General features: G+C 40.1%; 1 protein-coding gene across 3 annotated transcripts in view; it reads left to right on the top strand.

Annotated features, from left to right (window-relative positions):
• Positions 1-6,247, top strand: part of KATNA1 (katanin p60 (ATPase containing) subunit A 1) — a 68,599-nt gene that overhangs the window by 1,548 nt on the left and 60,804 nt on the right. The window lies entirely within an intron of this gene.

A 6,247-nucleotide genomic window follows, 5' to 3' on the forward strand; every position in this document is an offset into this window, starting at 1 on the left:
TAGCCAGGATGGTCTCGATCTCCTGACCTCGTGATCCGCCCGTCTCGGCCTCCCAAAGTGCTGGGATTACAGGCTTGAGCCACCGCACCCGGCAGTTCTACAGATATTAAAACAGGCTTAGAAAAAGTTTAGGGACTCGACTAAGGTGGCAGAATTACAATTCTAGCCAAGATTTTTCTAAGTTCAAAATACATATGCCTTCTGCTAATCCACACTGCTTCAAAAAATGTATCTAATATTCACTATTCATTCTGCAGATGTTTAATAAGATGTTTGTCATGCAAGGATCATATAGTCTCACACCTTTCAGATGCAAATCCTACTGTCAGATACCAGTCTAATAGAGATAAGACATATATAGAAACTATAATTTGAAGTAGACAGTGTCTTGGGATGAAAGTCACAGTAAAGTGCAGGGGGACTTTAGAGGAGGGAGAGTTTATTTTGAACTGAGGAGTTCAGGGGGTAGACATACTAGGAAAACTGCCATCTGAGCTGGGCTTTGACAATTGGGGGGGGTTGAATGTGGGAACTTTTTTAAAACAATATTTTAATTGTTTGTTTGTTTGTTTGTGTTTTGAGGCAGAGTCTCACTCTGTTGCCAGGCTGGAGTGCAGTGGCGCGACCTCGGCTCACTGCAAGCTCCGCCTCCTGGGTTCAAGCTATTTTCCTGCTTCAGCCTCCCAAGTAGCGGGGACTACAGGCGCGCTCCACCACGCCTGGCAAACTTTTTGTATTTTAGTAGAGATGGGATTTCACCATGTTGGCCAGGCTGGTCTCGATTTCCTGACCTCGTGATCCGCTTGCCTAGGCCTCCCAAAGTGTTGAGATTACAGGCGTGAGCCCGTCCAGTTTTTGTTCTTATACCAAGAAATAGGAGCAAAACTCTGTTTTGTATTAACATTAACAACTTGTGGCCTGTAAATACCTTAAAAAAAAAAAACAAAAAACAGGCCGTGCTGATCAACTTTCCAACATTCCTAGACTATGAAAAGCTGTATAAAGCTGCTTTATAGCATTAGTTATTCAAGAAGCATTTACAGTTTTATAGGTTCAGTATTAGGCATGCTATGTAGTCCACAAGGGATTCTCCACCTCATTTTAAAACTGGTATCAAGATGCTGACAAATATTGAGGATTAGAGAATCTTGTTGAATTAACTCTATTAACAACATTGTTGAATTTCTGTTGACAGTAGTTTGGGTTTTTTTAGCCACTTGACTGTTTAAAAAAGATAGTATTATCACATAAATATGGTCAGTGTTGATAACATGCTAAGTAGATTTTGCTTATGGTGTTTGTCGATAAGCTTGAATATGACTTTTAAATTACATTTTAATAATTATACTCACTGATTTGTTTGTTTTGTTTAGGGTAAACTGAAAGTTTACTGTACAAATTGAGTGAACTTTATATGTACTTTTTTCCTCAACAAGTTTCTTTTTGGTATTTTTAAAAAATAGTGCTAACTGTCTTGTGCTTAAGTATTTATCATATGATGATTATAAAGGTAAGAAAAATGTATGCCATGATGTAATTGGTCATGGATCATTCATTTATTGTGCCTATTCGTAATAATCAGTGGCTGACGGTAAGTTAGCATGTGGTTTCTTTCATATCCCAGAGATGAACATTCTGAAAATTGCTTACCAGTGTATTGCCACTTTTGAAGTCACATACACTTGCTTTACTGAAATGCCTTCAGGAAGATGCATGATTGGGTTTCGTGATCTTTTTGTTTTAGGAAGTAAATTTCACAGATAGGTATTTTAAAAACATTTTCAGGCTTCCAACATTGCTGCTGATTTTTTAGTCTGTGTTTAATAATTATTCTATGTTTGTCTTCTCTTACTAAGCAAAGGAAAAAAACCGACCTAGAATACATAAGGTGATATCCCTTCTATTAAACTTCAAGGATTTCAAGGTCTAATTGTGTCTTGTTTTTGTCTTCAGTGCAATTCCTTGCAACTTAGTTGGTGTTCCTTTAATATTTCTTGAATGAATGACCCATGTACGTTATGTTAAAAAAAACTGCAAATAAGTGGAACCCAGCCTGAGTCCTTTAAAAATTAAATGCGTAAGGTATCCTCTTTAGGTGTGAAATAGGCAGGGCCCTGTATTTGTTGTTTAGAGAGAGAATAAGAATCTTAGAACTCAGATATTTGGATATTTTGCCTGTTCTTTTTCAGTCTCTTTGATCACTTTTTCCTAATCCTAGAGGAGAAAAAAAAAAACAACTTTCTCTGTGGAGACACAACACTGCATCACATACTATATTTGCTAGAAATTTTGCTGTAAAATTAGGATTTCAGTATTTTAAAAAATTTGATTCTGTCACTTGAGTTAAAATTTCACATTGCATCTTGCTCAGTTTAAGTTAATTTAGTCACTTGCTGACTCATAAATACTCAAGGCATGTAAGCAAAAGGGTGGTTCTGTTAGAATAATGTAAAGGAAAAACTTGCTGTGAGATAAAGCAGACATAGTGTATGGTTATCCTTCTCTCTAATAATCCGTGTAACCAAGAGCCTGAATTTTGGGGCAATCTCATCTTTATAAGTGTTCTATTAATGTTGAACCAACAGATTTTGTTTATAGTTCATAGTGCTTACACTGTGTCAGTCAGCTTTTTTTTCCTTTCTTTTTTTTTTTTTTTTGAGACAGGGTCTCGCTCTGTCGCCCAGGCTGGAGTGCAGTGGAGTGATCTCAGCCCACTGCAACCTCCACCTCCCGGGTTCAAGCAATTCTCCCACCTCAGCCTCCCGAGTAGCTGGGACTACAGGTGCCTGCCACCACACCTGGCTAATTTTTTGTATTTTTAGTAGAGACAAGGTTTCACCGTGTTAGCCAGGATGGTCTCAATCTCCTGACCTCGTGATCCGCCCGCCTTGGCCTCCCAAAGTGCTGGGATTACAGGCGTGAGCCACCGTGCCCAGCCAGCTTTTATTTTTTTCAAATAGATTCATTTCTTCAAATATTGCCAGATATTGTGCCAAATAGAGCCAGTTTCTATCTTCCTGCAGTAGAATTTTAGCAATGATAAAGATATATTGTTGAAAATTGGGAAAATTTCATAAATTTACAGTTGTAACATTCATTTGAGAAGGGTGTTTTGGGCTTAGAGAGTAATAAGGGAATGTGGAAAATTATTTTCGGCTAACATTTAGTGAACTAAGTGCTTTAATACTGTTTTCTGCAAACACGTTGTTTCTTTAATAATCAAGGATTTTTCAAGTCATTTGTTAATGAGCCTTGGATTAGACTTTACATTCATGTTTGTTAGAAAATACCAATTCATTGGCTTCTCAAGAATTTTATCTGACTAGAAAGAGTTCAAAACATGGAACCTTTAAAGAAGGCTTAGAGGGACTTGTATGAGTTTTGGGCTATTGAATCATGGCCTTCAAGAAAAAAAACAAGGACCACCTATATATAAGTAACAACTTAATTTAAATTTATTTTTATTTAATTTAGTGGGTTTTTTTTTTTTTTTGAGACAGAGCCTTACTCTCTACCCAGGCTGGAGTGCAGTGGCATGATCACAGCTCATTGCAGCTTTTACTTCCTAGGCTCAGGTCATCCTCCCACCTCAACCTCCTGGTAGCTGGGACTACAGGTGCATCCTGTCATGCCCAGCTAATTTTTTGTAACTTTTGTAGAGATAGGGTTTCACTATGTTGGCCAGGCTGGTCTTGAACTCCTGGGGTCAAGCGATTCTCCTGCCTTGGCACCCCAAAGTATTAGGATTACAGGCATGAACCACCATGCCTGACTATTTTAGATTTCAGATTTTTTTAGTGGGAAAATGGGAAGAAAGATCTCCAGGGAGACTATTATGGAAAAGAGGAAGAGAGGGAAAAGACCTGAAAGGCTTGACATCCAAGCTCATCTAGAACAACTGTGTACTTTTAGCAGCAGTCCCCAATTATACTTTTCTAACACCCTTGCCCAGACTAGGTGTCTCTGTAGGGCATGGATGACTTCAGGGCAGAAGTAATCACACAAGAATCAAGCTATAATCCCAGCTTGGAAGGGATGAGCTGAGGATCAAGGAATGTGAACATGCTGAGGGTCAGGAACTGGACAAGGTTACAAACTCTTGGTAGTTACAGCAAAAACCTGGCCAGGCATAGTGGCTCACGCCTATAATCCTAGCACTTTGGGAAGCTAAGGTGAGCTGATTGCTTGAGCCCGGGAGTTCAAGACCAGCCTGGGCAACATGGTGAAATCCCCGTCTCGCCGGGCGCGGTGGCTCAAGCCTGTAATCCCAGCACTTTGGGAGGCCGAGACAGGCGGATCACGAGGTCAGGAGATCGAGACCATCCTGGCTAACACGGTGAAACCCCGTCTCTACTAAAAATACAAAAAACTAGCCGGGCGAGGTGGCGGGCGCCTGTAGTCCCAGCTACTCCGGAGGCTGAGGCGGGAGAATGGCGTGAACCCGGGAGGCGGAGCTTGCAGTGAGCTGAGATCTGGCCACTGCACTCCAGCCTGGGCGACAGAGCGAGACCCCGTCTCAAAAAAAAAAAAAAAAAAAGAAATCCCCGTCTCTACAAAACATACCAAAAAAAAAAAAAATTAGCTGGCTGTGGTGGTACACATCTGTGGTCCCAGCTACTCAGGATCAGTTGAGCCCAGAAGATCAAGGCTGTAGTGAGCCGTGATGGCGCCACTGCACTTCAGCCTGGGCTACAGAGTGAGACCGTGTCTCAAAAACAAAAAACAAAACAAAAAAAAAAAGGACAACAACTAGGCAGTATTCAGTCTTTGGAAGATTGATTGAGATCTACATTTGAGGCCATGGTTCTAGGTGCTAGAGAGATACCAGTAAATAACAGAGATGTAGTCCTTGGCCTTTAGGATTTTATTAAGACAGAATGTCATCAGTGGTCATGAATCCAGGGAGGCAAGATTTAGATCATAGGATTTTATTCCTTTTCTTTTGGAGCTCAGATGCCCAGTCTTGAGTTACTCATAGACCTTAGTTCATAGCTATATTGCTTCATAACAGATTATCCCAAAACTTGGTGACTTAAAACAACAGACATTTATTGTCTCTCTCACTGTTTCACTGGGTCAGGAATTTGGGCATAACTTAGCTGGATGCTTTAGATTCAGGGTGTTTCTCAGAGCTGTGGTCAGATATTGGCCAGGGCTATAGTCATCTCAAGGCTCTAGTGAGGAAGGATTCACTTTGGATCTCACTCACATGGTTGTTGGCAGGATTCAGTTCCTCAGGGGCTGTTGGACCGAGGGCCTCAGTTCCTTACTGGTTGTTGGCCTGGAGCCTCCCTCAGCTCTTTGCCGTGTGAGCCTCTGCCCAGGCAGCTCACTGCGTGGAGCTGGTATTCCATTTGAGTGGGGTCAGCAAGAGACAGCAAACAAGATGGAAGTCATAGTCTAATCTCAGAAATGGTATTATGTTATTTGTTACAAGCACACATTCAAGGGTTAGTAATTATATAAGGGTACAGATACCAAGAGGCAAAGGTCATTGAGTGCCATCTTAGAGGCACCCTATGATTATCCATGGATATAAGGCCCTTCTTCTGTTATATTTATTTTTTGTTTCTCTCCTACTTGTCATAAGCAATTTCTCCACTCACATATTTTCCTCCTCACCTTCCATAGACTTTCTAATATATTTAAGGTACTTTCTTGGGTATGTATGCATCCTTTAAAAATGAGTATTTTATATAGCATATGTATTTTTAATTTATAAAATGACATTAGGATTTAGATCTTGTTCTATGTCTAAGACCTTTTTTTCACCCAACCCTGTATTTTGATGATCTATCCATGTTGCTATATGTAAATTTTATTCATTGCTTCTATCTGCTACATGGTACTCTGTGGTCTGTATCCACCATATTTCCCCTAGCAGGGAATAAATAGATTGACGCTACTTGATTTCTCAAAGATTTCTGTCATTAATGTCCAAAACCAAGTTCCTTTATAGATCAGTATGAGACTTTCTCTGGAAGATTTACACGAGAGTGGGATTGCTGGGTCACGGGGTGTATATATACATATATATGTGTGTGTGTGTGTGTGTATATGTACATATACGTATACATGCATACATAATTTCCCCAAGTACTGCCAGATTGCACTCCAAAATGACTATGCCAGTTTATGCCTGCAAGTTGATATAAAGGTTTCCTTTTTCCCAAATCCTTGCCAATACTTAGTATTATTGCACTTGCTTTTTTTTTTTTTTTTTGAGACGGAGTCTCGCTCTGTCGCC

The sequence above is a fragment of the Colobus angolensis genome, unplaced genomic scaffold (assembly GCF_000951035.1).
Source record: "Colobus angolensis palliatus isolate OR3802 unplaced genomic scaffold, Cang.pa_1.0 Scaffold263, whole genome shotgun sequence".
In the NCBI taxonomy this organism is placed as follows: domain Eukaryota; kingdom Metazoa; phylum Chordata; class Mammalia; order Primates; family Cercopithecidae; genus Colobus; species Colobus angolensis.